General features: G+C 49.3%; 1 long non-coding RNA gene across 2 annotated transcripts in view; it reads right to left on the reverse strand.

Moving 5' to 3' along the window:
• LOC141153522 (uncharacterized) overlaps positions 1 to 21374 on the reverse strand; it is a 177410-nt gene that overhangs the window by 36062 nt on the left and 119974 nt on the right. The window contains exon 3 of one of the 2 annotated variants that reach the window (XR_012247315.1): positions 13315 to 14859. The exons of the other annotated variant lie outside the window; for it this stretch is intronic. This is a non-coding gene — a long non-coding RNA (uncharacterized lncRNA). Of the gene's footprint in view, positions 1 to 13314; positions 14860 to 21374 lie in introns of those variants that run through there. 2 annotated transcript variants of the gene reach the window in all.

Here is a 21374-nt window from a genome sequence, read left to right on the forward strand (position 1 = left end):
GACCTTGTCTCCCAGATGGAATTGAGGCGGATACAGACGTCTCTTATCAGCATGCTTCTTCATCCGCTCGGAGGACTGAAGGAGAGCAGATCTAATGTCTTCCCAAATCGCAGAAAATTCAGACGAGAGACTCCACGGCAGGAGTTGTAGGAAAGCTAGGCCCAGGGCAGGAGCTCAACCCAATCGCTATGGTGAACGTTGACAAAGTGCCAAAGAAAACTGGTAAGGATCTGATTGATACGTTCCACTTGACCATTGGACTGAGGATGATAGGCCGAAGAAAAATCCAAAGAGACATCCAGCAGCTTGCACGTGGCTCTGCAAAAGCGAGAAGTGAACTGAACTCCTCGGTCCGAGACAATGTGGAGGGGTAAGCCGTGGAGACGGAAGATGTGACGGATGAAGTCCTTAGCCGGCACAGGTGCAGACGGAAGACCAGGCAGAGGGATGAAGTGAGCCATCTTGGAGAAGCGGTCGGCGACCACCCAAATGACAGTACAACCGACCGATACAGGAAGATCCGTGATGAAATCCATTGCAATATGTTGCCACAGAGCGGAAGGCACAGGAAGAGAAAGGAGGCGACCGTCTAGAAGGTGCCTGGGTATCTTGTTACGGGCACAAAAGGAACAAGCCGCGACAAAATCCACAACATCCTTGCGCAGGGTGGGCCACCTATGGGGCTAGCAATGAGCAAAAGTGTCTTCTTCTGGCCGGCATGGCCAGCCAGTTTGGACGAATGGCCCCAGAGTAAGACCTTCTTCCGATCCTGAGCCGCTACAAAGGTCTTACCAGGAGGTAGATGAGACAGGTCAAATGGAGCAACCGTCATAATTCTGGAGGGAGCAATGATGTGAAGAGGCTCCTCTTCCAGGTCAGAAGACAGAAAAGAGCGGGATAGAGCGTAGGCTTTAATGTTCTTGTCTGCTGGGCAGTAATGGAGATTGAAGCAGAATCGAGCAAAGAACAAAGACCATCTGGCCTGACGAAGGTTTAGTCTTTGGGCGGTCTGCAAATAAGCAAGGTTTTTATGGTCAGTGTAGATGACCACTGGGTGCAGAGCCCCCACAAGCAAGTAGCGCCACTCCTCCAGCGCTAATTTGATGGCCAGCAGCTCTCGATCTCCTATGGAGTAATTGTGCTCGGACAGAGAGAAGAGTTTGGAAAAGAAGCCGCAGGTCACCATTAGTCCGGACGAAGATTTCTGGGTAAGCACCGCTCCGGCTTTCGGAGGAAGAGGCATCAACCTCCAGGAAGAACTGTATATTGCAATCCGGACAGTGTAGCACAGGAGCGGAGGAGAAGGCTTGTTTAAGAGAGATAAAGGCATTCTCTGCCTCGGAAGACCACTCCTTGGGATTTGCTCCCTTACGGGTAAGAGCAGAGATGGGAGCTGTCCAGGAGGAGAAATTTGGAATGAAGAGGCGGTAATAGTTAGTGAATCCGAGAAACCGCTGAATAGCCTTCAACCCCTCCGGTCGGGGCCACTTCAAGATGGCAGACACCTTATCGGGATCCATCCGCAGTCCGGTCTCAGAGATGATATACCCCAGAAATGGCAGAGAGGTCTGCTCAAAGAGGCATTTCTTGAACTACATACAGGCGATTCCTCTGGAGCCTCAGCAGGACCTGACGAACATCCCTCAGGTGAGAGGGCAGATCAGGGGAGAACACCAAGATATCGTCCAGGTACACCATCACGGAGGAATACAGGAGATCTTGAAAGATATCATTTACTAACTCCTGGAAGACAGCTGGTGCATTACAGAGACCGAAGGGCATCACGCGGTACTCGTAGTGACCATCCCCAGTGTTGAATGCCGTCTTCCACTCGTCTCCTTGGTGAAACTGGACCAGATTGTATGCCCCATGCAGGTCGAGCCTAGTGAAAATCCTTGCGCTTTTTAGGCGATCAAACAGCTCCAAGATGAGAGGCAGGGGGTACTTATTCTTGATGGTAATCTGGTTTAGGCCCCTATAGTCGATACAAGGGCGAAGAGAGCCGTCTTTCTTTTTGACAAAGAAGAATCCTGCTCCAGCTGGAGAGGTGGATTTCTGGATAAATCCCCTAGCAAGATTTTCTTCAATGTAATCAGACATGGCACGGGTCTCAGCCAGTGACAAGGGGTAGATTCGCCCACGAGGAGGTGAAGCACCAGGTATTAAGTCGATTGAGCAATCATACGGCCTATGAGGTGGTAGTGTCTCTGCTTCCTTTTTATCGAAGATGTCCGCATAGGACCAGTAGGGTGCTGGCAGGCCAGGTAAGTTAGCCTGAGTAGACAGGGGTCGAGCAGGACGAACTGGAACCAGACAGGTCTTATGGCATTCCTGACCCCAACGGAGCACCTCACCCGAGCTCCAATTCAGGAAGGGCTCATGTCTCTAACAAAGGCAGGCCAAGTAACAGGGGCTGAGAGAGGCCGGACAGTACGTAAAAGGAGATCTCCTCTGAGTGCAGCATTCCAACATGAAGAGTTACCAGCTGAGTGACCAACAAGATGGTTTCAGGGAGAAGCTTTCCATTCACAGAAGAAACCGCTAAAGGATCCGCCAGACGTATGGTAGGAATCTGACAACGCTCCACAACGGCCTGTTGGATGAGATTCCCAGCGGCTCCGGATTCCAGATGGGCAGTCTCGAAGAAGCGGGTCTTACCACTGGTAACGGAAACGTACAGAGTCAAGGGCGGAGAGGAAGAACTCTTGCCTAGGACGACCTCTCCGAGCGGTCCTAGACACTCGAGTTTCCCGGTCTCACTGGGCAAGAGCGGATCTGATGCTCTATATTGCCACAATAGAAGCAACTCCCCTCAGCACGAAGGGTCTCCTGGCGAGACTTGACCATCTTTACTTGGTCAATTTGCATAGGCTCTGGAGAAGACACCCCGGGGAGTGCAGGTTGCGAGACTGGACTTTGGAAGACGGGAGCAAGGCGCAGAGGTTTCCTCTCACGGGTCATCTCCTTAGCGCGTTCCAGAAAACGGATGTCAACCGGGTAGCTAATGACACCAGGTTGTCCAGGGAGGAAGGTATGTCACGACCGGCTAGCTCATCCTTGATCCGTCCGGAAAGGCCCTCCCAAAAGGTGGACACCAGGGCCTCATTGTTCCAGGCAAGTTCAGATGCGAGGGTTCGGAAACGCACGGCATACTGGCCCACAGAGAGACTCCCTTGGCGGAGTTGGAGAAGTGAGGAGGCAGTAGAAGATTTTCATCCAGGCTCATCGAACACCTTCCGGAAAGCAACGAGGAAAGCCTGGAGATCGGACACCAGAGGATCCCCTCTCTCCCACACAGGGTCAAGCCACGCCAACGCCTCTCCGATGAGGTGAGACATGATGAATGCCACTTGTCCCGGTCGGAGGTGAACTGGTGTGCCAGGAGTTCAAAGTGCACCACCATAACGTGGAGGAGCGGATAGCCGGGGTCCAAAGCCGGATGCCACAGCGCCACTGGGTTGAGGTGCCGCCGGAGCAGGTGCTGCTCAATTAGAGGCGGACACAGTCGGGGTGGACAGCACGTCCAGGCGGGAGCTGACTGTCCGCAGGTAGGACAGGATAGTATCCTGTTGGGCTCTCTGGCAAGAGACCTCTTGGTACAGGTCTTAGAGCGAAGGAGCCTGGAAGCCACCGGATTTCATGGCCTGTGCAAACTGTTAAGGGGCCGGGTGGTGGAACCTCTGTGCTCGGATGCAAGGAGGGACCAGAGGGGCGTAACTAAGAGCCTACTCGGACCGGCCCTGGCCACACGGCGGCTTAGTCGACTGCGTGAACCAAGGAGGGACCGGGCAGGGGAACCAGGTGCCACTCAGGGACCGACCTTGTGTAAGACCAGGCGACTCCCATGGGTCAGGTGGCTGAGGCTGACAGGTACAACGGCAGGTAGCTTGATGGGTGATCCGGGTAGGTAAGCAGGCAGGTACGGCTGGTAGTCAGATAGGTGATCAGGGTAGACAAGCAGGAGGACACTGCAGGTAACCTGACAGGTGATCCAGGTAGGCAAGCCGGCATGCACGGCAAGTAGACAGACTGGCGGACACAGCTGATAGACAGGCTGGCGGGCACTGGAACCTGAGGGCTCAGGAGAGTGTTAGCACACAAACAACAACCTTGCACAGGCACCTCCATTTGGGAGGAGGTGCTTTATGTTATGCACACGCCCGGGCTAAGCGGCGTGTGCGTGTGATTGTAGTGATTCCACTGGACCGTGCCGGAGAGTGAATGCCTGGAGGGGCGTGACTAAGTATTCACCCGATCCGACCAGGGTCGCACGACGGCATACGACGCCAGTGCACCAAGGAGGAACCGAGCAGAGGGACCAGGTGCTACTCCAGGACAGACCCCGGACACGGCTGTTGACCCACACAGGGGAATACAGGAACAGGCTGGTAGGCTGGCACACAGACTGGTGGGTATAGGCAGGCACGACTGGTATGCAGGCAGGCGGGTATGCAGGCAGGGGGGTACAGGCAAGCACAGCTAGAGTGCAGACAGGGAGGCACTAGCAGGTAGGAACACAGGCGGGATAGGACCCAGTACACACCGGGACTCAGGAACAATACAGGCAGAGGGTTACAGGCAAGCACAGCTAGAGTGCAGACAAGGCTGAGCAGGGAGGACAGGGCTCTGTTCACACGGAACAGACAGGAAGGGAAAGACAGAGCCAGATACTCACACAGTACTTGCAGAGACAACAAGCAGGAGTTAGGTACGAGTTCAGACTCTGCAGAAAAAGGAAGGGAACGGACATAGAGGCAAAACAGGTAAAGGACAGGAGAGTGTTCAGACTGGAACTGAGTGTACGGAGGAGACCGACACTGCAGAGGGATACAGGAGCGGGTCTGGGAATACGGCCCCCAGAGAGGCGGAACGAACAGGCAAGGAGCGTGTTCAGACAGGACAGACCAGACACAGGAGCGGGTCTAGGAAATCGGCCACTAGAAGGCGAGAGGAACAGGCTAGGAGCGAGTTCAGACAGGTCAGACAAGATACAGGAACGGGTCTAGGTAATCGGCCCCTAGAAGGCAGGAGGAACAGGCTAGGAGCGTGTTCAGACAGGTCAGACAAGATACAGGAACGGGTCTAGGTAATCGGCCCCTAGAAGGCAGGAGGAACAGGCTAGGAGCGTGTTCAGACAGGACAGACAAGAGAACACAGAAAGGACTCAGTTCAGACACGGGAGCTGATACCGCAAGGCAGGAGACATACAGGACTCAGTTCAGACACGGGAACTGATACAAAAAGCAGGAGACAAGAGACGGGACCTGGCACCTTCAGAGTGCAAGCACACACTGAAGGAAACACTATGCTCAGGCAGGGATAGAAGGGAGCTGCTGAGCTATATACCAAGTGACAGACAGCAATAGGCTGAGGACGCACAAGGGGTGTGACCCACAGCAGGTACAAAAGGCAGGAAGTGATCGGGCGCCGCCCTTAAGCAGCAGAAACAGACACAAACAGACAGCATGGAGGGAAGCCAGAGAGACATTCTCTACAGGAGATCAAGTGCGCCCTCTTGCACAGTGGGAGATGGACCACCATGCAAGGACGCCGCCAGGTATGTTACAGTACCTCCCCCCTTACGCCCCCTCTTCTTCAGGCCTGCCAGAATCTTCCGCAGGGAATTCGAGGGCCAGTCGTTCACTGGGTTGGAGGGGGACAGAGACTTAAGGGTAATCTCTGCTTCGAGGTACATCTTGTCAAGCTCACAGGAAGAAATAGACGGGTTATCACGTACATAATGAGGAAAAGTCACTGTCTCTTTGTTATCTGGTGGTATCCCGGAGGATTCAGGAAACAACTGGAGGTCCTCCGCCGGGTCAGAAGAGTGCAGAGGCTCAGAGAAAACAACTGCTTCAGAGTACACTAGGTCGGACACGCTGGAGGAAGCAGGCGAGGTATCGGGTACCGAGTATAGGAAAGTCTCTGTCCATTCACCACCAGGTGGCACCCCGAAGGGTTCTGGAGACAGCTGGCGGTCCTCCGCCTGGTCAGAGGGGTGTAGAGACTCACGGGTAACCTCTGCTTCAGAGTACACTAGGTCGGACTCACTGGAGGAAGCAGGCGAGGTATCGGGTACCGAGTATAGGAAAGTCTCTGTCCATTCACCACCAGGTGGCACCCCGAAGGGTTCTGGAGACAGCTGGCGGTCCTCCGCCTGGTCAGAGGGGTGTAGAGACTCACGGGTAACCTCTGCTTCAGAGTACACTAGGTCGGACTCACTGGACGAAGCAAGCGAGGTATCAGATCCAGGATATAGGAAAGTCTCTGTCCATTCACCACCAGGTGGCACCCCGAAGGATTCTGAACACAACTGGAGGTCCTCCGCCTGGTCGGAGGGGTGTAGAGACTCAGGAGTAACCTCTGCTTCGGAGTACACTAAGTTGGACTCACTGGACGAAGCGAGCGAGGTATCAGGTACAGAGTATAGGAGAGTCTCTGTCCTTTCACTACCAGGTAGCACCCCGAAGGGTTCAGGAGACAACTGGAGATCCTCCGCCTGGTCGGAGGGGTGTAGAGACTCGGAGGTAACTACCACTTTGGGGTACCCATTGTCAGGCTCACAGGACGAAGCGGACAAAGTATTGAGTACCGGGTGTAGAGAAGTCTCTCTCCATTTGTCATCGAGTGGTATCCCGGAGGGTTCAGGAGGCAACAGGGGATCCTCCGCCAGGTAGTAGAGGTGCACAGACTCTGAGGTAACCACAGCTTTGGAGCATCCTTGGACATGCACACCGGTTAAAGAGAAAGAAGCATCTGATGCCGGGTGCAGGAAGTTCTCCTGTGTGGAGTCTGGATGGGCAGAAGTCTCTTCGGCCAGGAGAACTGGTGCACTACCCACGCACATTACCCATTGGGGTTTCTCCGGGATACAGGGAGATGAAGCTTCAGTAGGGACTTCAAGGTTGGGGTCAGGAGGTCTCAGGGAGGACAGACCCTGGCGTGACGGCTTGCCTCTAAGTCTAGCACGTCTGGACTGCCTCTTGAGGTTGAGAGAAGTATTCCGGAAAGCGTAGTCACCCTGTGAGGATTCTGGGTGGGCAGTAGTCTCATTGGGCTGGAGGACTATTGCGCTACCCACACACATTACCCGTCGGGGCTGCTCCGGGATATTGGGAAGTGAAGCTTCAGCAGGGGCTTCAGAGTTAGGGTCCTCGAAGACCATACGAAAGGCCACCAGGAAGGCCTGCAGGTCAAGGATGACAGGATCCCATGCTTCCCATAGGGGGGTGACCCATTTCAAGGCATCACCCGCTAGGTAGTCAATCATAAAGGCCACTTTAGCCCAATCGGAAGGAAAATAGAGAGGGTAGGCCTTAAAGTGTAGCATGCATTGCTCCACAAATGCACGACACTGTCTTGGATCCCCATAGTAACGTGGCGGATCCGCAGGAACGAGAGCTGATAGATCCATCTGGACGGGTGCGTAATTCGCCTGGAACTCAGCTAAAGGGGGAAAAAAAATTTATTTATTTATTTTAATGCATGTATTCGCTGGAAAAACTTCTCAAAGAGCGAAGGCCGTGGGGCTCAACGGGAACCATGGCCTGAGCATGCTGTTATGCACACGCCCGGGCTAAGCGGCGTGTGCGTGTGATTGTAGTGATTCCACTGGACCGTGCCGGAGAGTGAATGCCTGGAGGGGCGTGACTAAGTATTCACCCGATCCGACCAGGGTCGCACGACGGCATACGACGCCAGTGCACCAAGGAGGAACCGAGCAGAGGGACCAGGTGCTACTCCAGGACAGACCCCGGACACGGCTGTTGACCCACACAGGGGAATACAGGAACAGGCTGGTAGGCTGGCACACAGACTGGTGGGTATAGGCAGGCACGACTGGTATGCAGGCAGGCGGGTATGCAGGCAGGGGGGTACAGGCAAGCACAGCTAGAGTGCAGACAGGGAGGCACTAGCAGGTAGGAACACAGGCGGGATAGGACCCAGTACACACCGGGACTCAGGAACAATACAGGCAGAGGGTTACAGGCAAGCACAGCTAGAGTGCAGACAAGGCTGAGCAGGGAGGACAGGGCTCTGTTCACACGGAACAGACAGGAAGGGAAAGACAGAGCCAGATACTCACACAGTACTTGCAGAGACAACAAGCAGGAGTTAGGTACGAGTTCAGACTCTGCAGAAAAAGGAAGGGAACGGACATAGAGGCAAAACAGGTAAAGGACAGGAGAGTGTTCAGACTGGAACTGAGTGTACGGAGGAGACCGACACTGCAGAGGGATACAGGAGCGGGTCTGGGAATACGGCCCCCAGAGAGGCGGAACGAACAGGCAAGGAGCGTGTTCAGACAGGACAGACCAGACACAGGAGCGGGTCTAGGAAATCGGCCACTAGAAGGCGAGAGGAACAGGCTAGGAGCGAGTTCAGACAGGTCAGACAAGATACAGGAACGGGTCTAGGTAATCGGCCCCTAGAAGGCAGGAGGAACAGGCTAGGAGCGTGTTCAGACAGGTCAGACAAGATACAGGAACGGGTCTAGGTAATCGGCCCCTAGAAGGCAGGAGGAACAGGCTAGGAGCGTGTTCAGACAGGACAGACAAGAGAACACAGAAAGGACTCAGTTCAGACACGGGAGCTGATACCGCAAGGCAGGAGACATACAGGACTCATTTCAGACACGGGAACTGATACAAAAAGCAGGAGACAAGAGACGGGACCTGGCACCTTCAGAGTGCAAGCACACACTGAAGGAAACACTATGCTCAGGCAGGGATAGAAGGGAGCTGCTGAGCTATATACCAAGTGACAGACAGCAATAGGCTGAGGACGCACAAGGGGTGTGACCCACAGCAGGTACAAAAGGCAGGAAGTGATCGGGCGCCGCCCTTAAGCAGCAGAAACAGACACAAACAGACAGCATGGAGGGAAGCCAGAGAGACATTCTGGACAGGAGATCAAGTGCGCCCTCTTGCACAGTGGGAGATGGACCACCATGCAAGGACGCCGCCAGGTATGTTACACTTTAAATAGGAGTGGTCCTCCTTACATTGGCCGGGGACTCTTTAGGACGGCGCGCGTGGCCCCTTTAAAAGGAAGGGAGCGTGCACGCCCTAAGCACAGTGCCCGGGAAGCGCAACAGTAGCAGAAGAGCTGGAGGACGCAGGACCAGGACCGCGGCGGTGAGGGGAGAGGTGTCTCTGCCGGGCAGGAGGCAGAGACGCCGGCGCTACATCCACATTCAAGATATCTATTTAGTGGAAGTGTTTTGTTGTTTTTTCTTCCTCTTTTCAGCCTTTTTTCTTGCTTGTATTATACTCCAGAGCTGCACTCACTAATCTGCTGGTGGAGTCACTGTGTACGTACAGTAGTGTTCAAAATAATAGCAGTGTGTTCAAAAACATGAGTTAAGCGCAAAATCTTTATACTAGTTTTTATTTCCATGCATTGGGAACATTGCACACTGTTTTCTAATTCAAAACATGAAGAGAAATGTAGATAATTTTTAACTACTTTAGAGAAAATAACAAAAAATGAACATTGGGCTGTTCTAAAAAATAACAGTGTCTGCATTTGTCTTTATAAACTCACAATATGTCTCTTTTTTTGAGAATTTAGCATTCCTGTGAATCACTAACATAATATTTAGTTGTATACCCACAGTTTTTTTAGACCTGCTTCACATCTATGTTGCATAGAATCAACCAACTTCTGGCACCTGTCACATGTTATTCCAGCCCAGAATGCTTTGACTATATCCCACAATTTTTTCGGCATTTGTTGGCTTTGCCTCAAAAACTGCATTTTTGATGTCACCCCACAAGTGTTCTATCGGATTAAGGTCCGGGAATTGGGGTGGACACTCCATAACCTGAATTTTGTTGGACTGGAACCAAGATTTTGCTCGTTTACTGGTGTGTTTAGGGTCATTGTCTTGTTGAAAAATCCATTTCAAGGGCATATCCTCTTCAGCGTAAGGCAACATGACCTCTTCAAGTATTTTAATATATGTAAAATGGTCCATGATCCCTGGCATGTGGTAAATAGGTCTGGCACAATAGTAAGAGAAACATACCCATATCATGATGCTTGCACCACCATGCTTCACTGTCTTCAGAGTGTACTGTGGCTTGAATGCAGAGTTTGGGGGTCGTCTGATGAACTGTCTGCAGCCCTTTGACCCAAAAAGAACTATTTTACTTTCATGAGTCCACAAAAAGTTTCTCCATTTCTCTTTAGGCTAGTATCCGCTTCAGTCCATGCCTTTTTTTTAACAGTGGGACTTTGCGGGGACTTCTTACTAAGAGATTAGCTTCACACAGGTGTCTAACTGTCACAGTATACACAGGTAACTTGAGACTGTGTTTGATCATCCTGGAGCTGATCATTGGCTGAGCCTTTGCGATTCTGGCTATTCTTTGATCCATTCAAATGGTAGTCTTCCGTTTTCTTCCACATCTCTCTGGTTTTGCTTTCCATTTTAAAGCATTGGAGATTATTTTATCTGAACAGCCTATCATTATCTGCACTTCTTTATAAGTTTTACCCTCTCCAATCAACTTTTTAATCAAAGTATGCTGTTCTTCTGAACAATGTCTTGAAGGACCCATATTTCTCAGGCTTTCAAGGAGAAATGCATGTACAACATGTACTGGCTTCACCCTTAAATAAGGACCACCTGATTCACACCTGTTTCTTCACAGAATGATTGACCTCACTAATTGAACTCCACACTGCTACTATTTTGAACACACCTCCTTTCAATTAATTATTCAAATACACAGACTCAAAAACCTGCAGATCATGAATGTGGAGTCTGGTAGTTTTCTTAGAATCTACTGCACCAACTAGTAAATTGTTTGACATTTGGTAATATAATTTATACCAAAAACCAAAAACAGTGATTAATCTGGTTAGTCATATTGGACAGCTATTATTTTGAACACTACTGTACATTACATTACTGATCCTGTACTAATCCTGAGCTACCTCCTGTATTATACTCCAGAGCTGCGCTCACTATTCAGCTGATGCAGTCACTGTGTACATACATTACATTACTGATCCTGAGTTACCTCCTGTATTATACTCCAGAGCTGTACTCACTATTCTGCTGGTGCAGTCACTGTGTACATACATTACATTACTGATCCTGAGTTACATCCTTTATTATACTGCAGAGCTGCACTCACTATTCTGCTGGTGCAGTCACTGTGTACATACATTACATTACTTATCCTGTACTGATCCTGAGTTACATCCTGTATTATACTCCAGAGCTGCACTCACTATTCTGCTGGTGCAGTCACTGTGTACATACATTACATTACTGACCCCGTACTGATCCTGAGTTACATCCTGTATTATATTCCAGAGCTGTACTCACTATTCTGCTGGTGGAGTCACTGTGTACATACATTACTTATCCTGTACTGATCCTGAGTTACACCCAGTATTATACTCCAGAGCTGCACTCACTATTCTGCTGGTGCAGTCACTGTGTACATACATTACATTACTGATCCTGTACTGATCCTGAGTTACATCCTGTATTATACATCAGAGCTGCACTCACTATTCTCCTAGTACAATCACTATTTAGAAACATTACTTTACTTATCCTGTACTGATCCTGAGTTACCTCCGGTATTATACTCCAGAGCTGCACTCACTATTCTGCTGATGCAGTCACTGTGTACATACTGTAAGGCAGCACTAGTCATCATAATGGGGAATACTCGCTTTGCTGCGACAATCAATGCACACGTGCAATGTCTTTCCGTTTTTAAACAATGTTCAGCAGTTTATTACTTCATAAACCACAAGTCCACACAGTTCATCTTAGTCCGCCACCGGCATGTTTACACACATAAACACAATGTTCATGAGCCAAGTGGCACACCGGCCCACTTGCTCCAGGTTACAGCTTACGGCAAGGTAAAAATAGCAATGTTCATATCACAATGTCCATATAGCACAGGGTATTATTACCTTTGCCGGGTTTAGCTGCTGCAGTCCATTACGCTTGCCACCACTGTGGCTTGGTGGCTTCCCAGGTAGGGGTCTCTAGCCGTCGTCCCCTCTTAGGCTACTGGTATGTCTTCCACACTTGACATCCAGCCTGCGCCTTTCAGGGTTCCTCAACAAGCCGGCTCTCCCTCAAAGGCCACTGGCATCCACGCACAGGATCCGGGCACGGCCTTTCAGGCTGCCAGGCTTCACTCTCGGCCTCACTAGGCCTCTCACAAACGGTGTCCCACAAACACGGAGCACAGGCCTCACACCGAACACACCTGTCTCAAATTAAGCAGGGTTTATATATGCTGTGCACAGACAGCCACATACTGACAGGACCTTGCTGATGTCACAGTCATGTGATCAGTCAGCTGTGTGTATAGGTCCTGTGTGCTGTCCCAGTCATGTGTACAGAGCTTTACTGTGCATACAGGACCTGTGTGATGTCACAGTCATGTGACCAGTCAGTTAAAGGGGAAGGTACATGGTCCGGTAAACACATCCTGGACCATTTACAGTAATGCTAGCAAGCTGCTGCATTACAATACATTAAATTACTTATCCTGTACTGATCCTGAGTTACATCCTGTATTATACTCCAGAGCTGCACTCACTATTCTGCTGGTGCAGTCACTGTGTATGACGCGCCCCCTGGGCCTGTGCTGCTGCTGCTGTGCAGGGGGAATACCCGGAGTCGGATCGCTGGGGGTTGTAGTTCTCCGTGGCGGTGACCCGGTCCGTGCCCAGGGTGGTCAAACCAGTGGCAGTCTATTTGTATTGTAATTGTCCGACTACGCCACCCGTGGATTGCGGTCAGTGGGGACCGCCGCTGCGCTGCAGACCGCTGAGGCTGATGTTGTTTGCGCAGCTGAGTATGGGATGACTCCCCACGGGAGAAGTATTGCCTCAGGGCAGCTAATGTGGATGATGGTGGTGATGGTGTGAGTGTCCCAGTACTGATGGTGCTGGTGCAGCGAGGAATCACAGAGACGTGCAGTTGCAGTTTCCAAAGCTTTACTCATGGTTGTTATTCTGGTCACTTGTGCACATGAGGGACCGCCTGAGCCGTGCTGCGTTCACCAGGCAAGGGACTCGGTCAACTCCCAGGTAATTCCGGAGTGTGGTTCAGAGCTCCCCTCTCTTCCTTTCTACTGGCCATCCCCACCAGGGATCCACCTTTGTCCAGCTTCCTCGGGCCTTCTGTTGGCGAAACCTCTCTCCGGTTTCCCTGACCCTATACAGTATGCCTTTCTGGTGGATGTAGTGAGGGGTCGCACCAAGATGTGGTCACAACCTCCGGTTTTGGCTGAGGATTAGTCGCCTCCACCAATTCGGGCTCCGGTACCCTGCTCTGCCAACCCTTCACCCTGTATCTCCTGGGCATATGGGGTTCCTTCTGCCTTCGTGTCTCTGGGCCTTTCTCTGTGTTCCTTGCTTCCTTTCTCTTCTGTTCCAGTTCCTTTCCTACTTTCCTTTCTCTTCCTTCTTCTCTCTCTCTCTCTCAGGCTCCAGCCTCCTGACAAGGCCTGACTGCAGAGCAGAGCCCATGCAGAGGCTCTGCTCCCTGTCTTCTCCTCTGACTCTTAACACTGACTCTAAGATGGTGCCCACCTTATATACCTCCTTCTGACACCCGAGCCCAGGTGACTAGCAACCAAAGGGCTCCTGCCTATGCCCAGAGACCCACCCCTATCTGCTCCTACACCACTGGGTATTCCACCCCCTCCCCACTCCAGCCAGGAACAGATGCTGTCGTGCCTGCACTTCTGTCTAGTGGGAGCACCGTTGAGCTGTTCCTCGGAAATGGGGTGTGTGTGGTGCATGCAGCCTACTGAGCCCTAGTCCACACTCCATCCTTACCCGGGAGTGGAATATCACACCTCTGGACTGAGGTGCAATACCCCTGTAGCAGCCGAGCCCTCGGGGTGCTACATGTACATACATTACATTACTGATCCTGAGTTACCTCCGGTATTATACTCCAGAGCTGCACTCACTATTCTGCTGATGCAGTCACTCTGTACATACATTAAATTACTGATCCTGTACTGATCCTGAGTTACATCCTGTATTATACTCCAGAGCTGCACTCACTATTCTGCTGGTGCAGTCACTGTGTACATACATTACATTACTGATCCTGAGTTACCTCTTGTATTATACTCCAGAGCTGCACTCACTATTCTGCTGCTGCAGTCACTGTGTACATAGATTACATTCCTTATCCTGTACTGATCCTGAGTTACATCCTGTATTATACCCCAAAGCTGCATTCACTACTATGTACATTCATTACTTATCCTGTACTAATCAAGAGTCTTACTATATACCTCAGAGCAGCACTCACTTTAGTGCAGTCATTGCGTACATAAAGGTAGGAATGCAGTTATTTTTTTGTTTATCAGATGACTGTACAGTATAACAACCATTCTTCCAAGAATACAAATAAGGGACAACTGTGTGCAGACAATGAACAAGCAGGGAGTGATGAAAATTTTTTTAGCTTTGAAGGTTATAGGATTGTGACTGTGACAACATCTATGGCGAGGGGAAAGCCCCTCGCCATTTACACAGACTATTGCTTTAAACGCCACATATAGGGATTCTTTTGCATCTTTGGCTGTACGCTTTCCACTCTACGGATGGATTTACAAAGCTCCAGAGCCTGTGTCTAACGCTATCAGCTCTGCCCCCTGTCTCCTTCCTGTTGAAGCCTCTCCAGGTCCTTCTGTCTGCAGCTGCCGTCCTTTATGACTGAGCCAGTCCTTTTATTTGCTCTTGATGTGTCCCAGCTTTCTGTTTTCGATCTTCCCAGCTGGATACGCGTCTTACTGTTCCCATGTAATGCATGATACATGTATGATCTGTGTCCTGACACATTACAAGAGGCTAAAAAGGGGAACAAAAACTATTGGAATTAATGGTGCAAAAAAACAACAACAAATAATAGGGAAGATAGAAGAGCGAGAAATTCATTTTGTGAATTGGAGGTTGCGCTCATGACTGGCTGGGTCACCTGAGGTGAACGTCTACACAAATCCACACTCCTCGCCTCACATCCAGCTTCTAAAATCGACTTGACGTTTATAAGAGAGGAGAAAGATTTTTATCGAAAATGCTGCAGCATTCGGACGCTGATACGGCAAATAATGCACCTTAACACTGTATGTAGGTAGAGACAAGCAATGAGAAATGGATCATCACAATGTACAGTGTGGATACAGGATGTGGCGGGAGAAAATTAGTAGCAACATACTACTAATATCAACAATAAAACAAAAAGTATAAACTCTAATAGCAGTAGTAGTAAAAGAAACTATAATACAATATCTAAGGGTAATAAAATAGATATACAGTATAAAATCTAATATTAAGAACAATAATATGAAGCTGGCTCTAATAATAATAATAATAATAATGCCACATGAATTGAAATGCAAAAATATTCAATAATAATATGTATAACTAAAATAAAACACAATATATAGTAAACAGTCAGAGCAATAGTTGTAAATGCAATATAAAACCTTACAACAAGAATCTAATAACAATATTACACCAGTAAAAAAGCTGCATAAAATGCAACATGAAATATTATCATAATGATAAAAAATAAACTAAGACCTAATGTTAATTACTAGTCATAAGAAAATACCATTACTAATAAAATCTAATAGTCATATAAAAATAGTAATATAATCTTAGCTCCAGATTAATAAACTGATAATGTATGTAAAGCGCTACAGAATATGTTGGCACTATATAAAAATAAAGATTATTATTATTGTGTGCTTAGGGTATAGTGGGCCTAATATATGCTGAGAGTATGGTCTTAGGATATGTTTGGGCGCTAAGGCTATGTGCCCACGTTGCGGAAATGAAGCAGAAAATTTCTGCTTCATTTCCGCATGTCCTCTCCCGGAAAAACGCATGCGGAATTCCGCACGCGTTTATCGCGCATTTTTCACGCGTTTTCGACATGCGGAATTGCCTTGCGTTTTTTCATGCATTGAATAAGGCAATTCTGCTTACGGAAACGCAAAATTAATGAACATGCTGCGGATTTTTGAACGCAGCATAAACGCTGTGGAAAAATCCGCAGCATGGGCATAGAACTTGCGGATTCTCATTGGGGACCATGGGGGACGGATTAACAAGCGTTTTACAAGCGTTTACGCTGCGGAAAATCCGCATCAAAAACGCTTGTAATCCGCAACGTGGGCACGCAGCCTAAAAGTTCCTTCTTTTTTTATGCAAATTGTCTCTTCAGAGAGGAAGAGGACTAGAACTCTAGTGCCACCTACAGGACGTAGTAATAGTGACCTTTTAACGAGTCTTATCACATGACTTAGGATATAAGCCAGAACCAGAAACTCAATTTGCAGACACTGTGTTTCGGGGTTCTACCCCCTCGTCAGTGCAAAGTGTGAGTTCTGGTTTGGCTGCTTGAGAGGCGTCAGACCGATATCTAAGGGGTAACATTTCTCCTTGCGGATAGCGACTTGTTAAGCATGTCACGGTGATGAGACTTTTAAAGCCGCAGTGCTCCTATTTTTTATTGCAGTTTAGTTGCTTTTATACCATCGAATACTGTAACTCATAGACTTTTGCCCTGAAGTGTAGTATTACATGGTGGTCATTCAAATTAATTACCATTCATGTAATACATGGCAGCCGTTTAGTGGGTCCACAGCATAGGAACCCTCACCCTGATGTCAATCATGTAAGCATTTGTGCAAACTATTTTGAGGAGTCTTTTGGAGCAGGTCTGCACCAAAAGATACTGGATAGATTATGCCTATTCATTTCTATTGTAAAACGACTTGCTGTTCATATGTTTAGCCTTTTGAATATTTTTCTTCTGCTTCAGGTTTTGAAAAATGCCCAGTGAAAGAAAAGAAAGCACGTGTCACTTCTTTCAAGTGTCTCCTGATGGAAAATGCACCAAACTAGGCACTGTCCAATCAAAAGGCAGCAAAAACCACTTCAGGAATAAAACTTCTCGAAAAAACTTGGAAGATTCTTCAAAACTGTTTCAGGAACACTTCAGGAAACTAAAAACTTTTCTAAAAATTCCACAAAAGAAGGAGCGTTTTCTAAAGTGGTATCCACTAGAATACTCATAATTTTTGACCAACTCTAAATAACTCAGTGTGTGCATACCCAGATATGTGCCAAATATCTTTAAGTTGCTGACGGACACACTGAGGATTTCCTAGACGAAGCCAGTGGAAGAAAAAACGGCAGTCATCTTCCTGAAGCAGCTTCCCTGGCAGTTTAGCTGCCGCTATTGCTGAGGCTGAACTCTAGCGCCACCTGTTGGATATAGCAATTCTAGAAGTCAAAACTGACCCTTTAACAAACATTGACACATGACTTACAATAAGAAGCCAAACTAAAAACTCCATTTGCAGACTCGTGTTTTGGGGTGTTTGCCCATCATTAGTGCAAAGCAGAAGATCTTATTTGGCTGGGTGGAAAGCCTCTGTCTGGGTGTCTAAGGGGGAATGTTAATCCTCGTGGAGAGTGACAATCTGGTGTAAGTAGACTTATAGGCCATGCAGTCCTCTGGGAGTTTAAATATGCAAATTGGCTCTTCAGAGAGGAAGATACTTGAATTCTAGAACCACCTACTGGATGTAGCAATCCTAAAAGTTGATATTGACCCTCTAAACAAGGCTAGTAATCCTGGGGCTACTTCTTTAACACCCCCGAGCAGCTCAGAATTTTGTAAACATCTACTTGATATTGTATTCATCTTTGTCTTTCTTCTGTTGAAAATAAATAGATCTTCATTTTAAAAAATGTAAAAGGTGTGATCCTTTTAAGCAGGCTGTTTTCTAATTTTAAGCACTTTATCAATAAGCAAAAAGTGGAGCAAACATAAAAAAAATACCTTTAGACTACATGCCCACGGTCAGGAATAGCAGCGTTTTGGATGTGTTAAGGGAACTATGCGAATAGCAGCGTTTTGGATGTGTTAAGGGAACTAAGCGAATTTGCCGCATTTAATGACTGGCTATTGGGGAAACTACACAGTAGAGATGTAACGCTATGCCCGGGGCCCCTGCACGCTGTCCCCTTCTCCCTCCGTGCAGGGACGCCGGTTTACTCACTGGCCCAGCCCTCAGTGAGGCCCTCGGCACGTTCTCTGCTCCCTGCTCTCCAGCGTGTTTCCTGGTCTTCTGCTGTGCACACCGCACTGTGTGTCGACAGTGTGTCAAGTTCACGCATGCGGGAGCTCCCCTGTTCTTATAGGGGCAGCTGAAAGCTGGGTGGCTTTTTGATTGTGTTCACCTGCAAGGTGTCTCCCAACCAATAGTTGGGAGACATCTTGTATATGAGGTACCTTCCCCAATTGGGAGGTGTCTGAACAACCCCTATAGTTTTGTGTTAGGTGGTTGGTGTGTATGCAACTGTATGTTGCCAAATCCCCTGTCCTTAGTCTATATTAGTATCCCGTGTCCTGTTAGTCCGCCATAGTTAGTCCTCGTTACCTGTGTCCGCTTCAGCGGTGTCCGAATCCTGAAATCGAGTCAGGTTTCGGACGCTTTCCCGAGACCAGTGTGTCTGAACTTGTCCCAAGTGGCCGTCCTCTCTACACAGTCCGTTCCTGTCCCAAGTGGCCATTCTGCTTCATAATGTCTCAGCCTTTTGGGGTCAGCAGCTACAGCTGGACGTCGCCCTGGAGTGGTACCTGGCAGCTACCTGCCACACAAGCCTGACCTCACCCTAGAGGCTCCAGTGAACACTATGGTAGCTGCTTAGTTATGCCCCTCCAGGGTAGGTCCAGTCTGTGACACAATGGGTCCATGAACCACTTGCGCCACCTAAGAGCATAACAGTCTGCTCAAACCATGGATTCCGCTGATCTCAACATTCTCCAGGTCATGGACCTATACCAAGAGCGACATCAGCAAGAATTTTTTTTTTTCATATTTGAGGACTGTAAATACCCGGTTGGATGCTTTGACCACGGCTGCTTCCTCTGCTCCTGCTCAAGCTACCACAGATACGTCCGAGTCTACCCTGCCTGCGACTTATGTTCCAGGAGGTAACATTCGCTTATCGGCTCTACCACGATAAAGTGGAGACCCTAAACAGTGACGTGGATTCTTGAACCAGTGCACCCTGCACTATGAACTTTTGGCCCATCAATTCCCTACTGAGTGGGTAAAGGTGAAATTCCTGATGTACCACCTTGCAGGAGAAGCTCTTGCATGGGTTAATCACTTGTGGGAGAGAGGGAATCTTGTGACTATAGTCCTACAGGCCTTCCTGGTGGCCCTCAGAAAGGTCTTTGACAAACCTGGTCATGCTTCCTCCACTGTATCCTCCCTGCTCAGACTGCGTCAGGGAGAACTGTCCATCAGCCAGTATGCCATCCAGTACCGCACCTTGTCGTCCCAACTGGGATGGAATGACGAAGCCTTGGTAACCGCATTCTGGGAAGGATTATCTGGGCATGACATCCCGACTTCCTTAGACGAATTAGTCTCCCTGGCAATTCGAATCGACCTTCGGTTTCAAGATTGCACCAAAGAGGTGACACGTGAAACGAGACTGGCATGCCTAGCTCCCTCTTTTCAAAGACTGCTCTTTCCCCAACCTCCTGAAACAGTGGTCCTGGCTGAACCCATGCAGGTCTATCGTGTTAGACTGGCAGAGCGGCAGCCTGAGGATGGTCGTGCCAAGCGAGTGTGCTACGGCTGCGGTAGCGCGGAGCACTTTATTCGTGACTGTCCTAAGAGGTCTAAACTCCTAGACCTAGGGCCTGTGGGTGAAGCTTCCCTAGGTGAGAGAGGAGACTCTTCACTGACTTTGAACGTTTCCATGTTCTGTGGAGGAATCCAGTTCAACGATACATCCGTTCTTGACTCGGGTTTGGCAGGAAATTTCGTAGAACGGGCAGTGGTGGGTCGGTATCGTATTCCCATTCAACACCTCCTGAATCCACTTACAGTGTGATATGTTCATGGAAAGGACCTCCCTGAAGATGTTCAAGTCATCACAGAGCCAGTAGAGCTACAGATTGGAGCACTCCATTCTGAGAAGATTGCCTTCTTCGTGCTTACTGACATTTTTCACCCTCTGCTCTTAGGTCTTCCATGGATGAGAGCTCATGAGCCTTTGCTAGACTGGAAGTTTGGTGAGATACTTCATTGGGGAAGGTCAAGTAATGAGAAGTGCCTGGTTTCTGTGCTTCCAGCTGGATCGACTGTGTTGCCATTCTCTCTGGCAAGCGATGATTCCAATAGCTGATTTCCTAAAGAGATGTATCCTGGGTGAGACCAATGTGAAGATCGACCATGTGAACGTATCTTCTAGTTCCAGGTAGACGCAGGATGACAACGTCAAGGCAGAGGTATCCTCCAAGTCTCTACTATCCACCAGCCAGGAGGTGGAGTTCCAGTCCATCTTCATGTCTTCCAAGGGGACAGCTATTGAAGGTTCCTGTTTCCTTATCCGCTCTGTTCTGCTCCTATGATATCCAGCCAGTGAAAGGCATTCTGGTGAAGAAGAAAGTGGGAAATGTGACTTTCTTCCCAGTGGCTCAGAGAGAAGGTGGTCCTGATGAGAGGTCGTGGAAGTTCAGGAGGAAGAATCTGGCTCCATCTTCTCTGCAAGGAGTCATCGGGAGCTTGAAGAAGAGGGGGCGTAAAGGGGGGGGGTAGTGTAACTCTATGCCTGGCACCCCTGCACGCTGTCCCCTTCTCCCTCCGTGCAGGGACGCCGGTTTACTCACTGCACCGGCCCTCGGCGTGTTCCCTGCTCTCTGGCGTGCTTCCTGGTCCTCTGCTGTGCACGCTGCACTGTGTTCTTATAGGGGCAGCACGCGCACATGGCAAAATGCCCCTAGCTGACAGCTGGATGGCATTTTGATTATGTGTTCACCTGCAAGGTGTCTCCCAGCCAATAGCTGGGAGACATCTTGTATATAAGGCACCTTCCCTAATTGGGAGGTGCCTGTGCAACCCCTACAGTTCTGTGTTAGGTGGTTGGTGTGTATGTAACTGTATGTTGCCAGGTCCCCCATCCCTAGTATTTATTAGTATCCCGTGTCGCATGTCCTGTTAGTCCACCATAGTTAGTCCTCGTTTCCTGCGTCCGCTTCGGCAGTGCCCGAAACCACGTCCTCAGTTCCTGTACCTAGTGGCCGCATCGGCGGTACCTGTCAGTTATCCCGAGACCAGTGTGTCTGAACCTGTCCCATATCTCGAAACAGCGTCTGCGGTTACTGTACCCCGTGGCCGCATCGGAGGTACCTGTTATCTTTCCCGAGACCAGTGTGTCTGAACTTGTTCCTAGTGGCCGTCCTCTCTACACAGTCCATTCCTGTCCCAAGTGGCCATTCTGCTTCGTAATACATCTCTGCCTTTTAGGGTCTACAGGGCGACTGCCGG

The sequence above is a fragment of the Phyllobates terribilis genome, unplaced genomic scaffold, assembly GCF_046119375.1.
Source record: "Phyllobates terribilis strain yellow unplaced genomic scaffold, ASM4611937v1 Scaffold_7__3_contigs__length_470593459, whole genome shotgun sequence".
Classification (NCBI taxonomy): Eukaryota; Metazoa; Chordata; class Amphibia; order Anura; family Dendrobatidae; genus Phyllobates; species Phyllobates terribilis.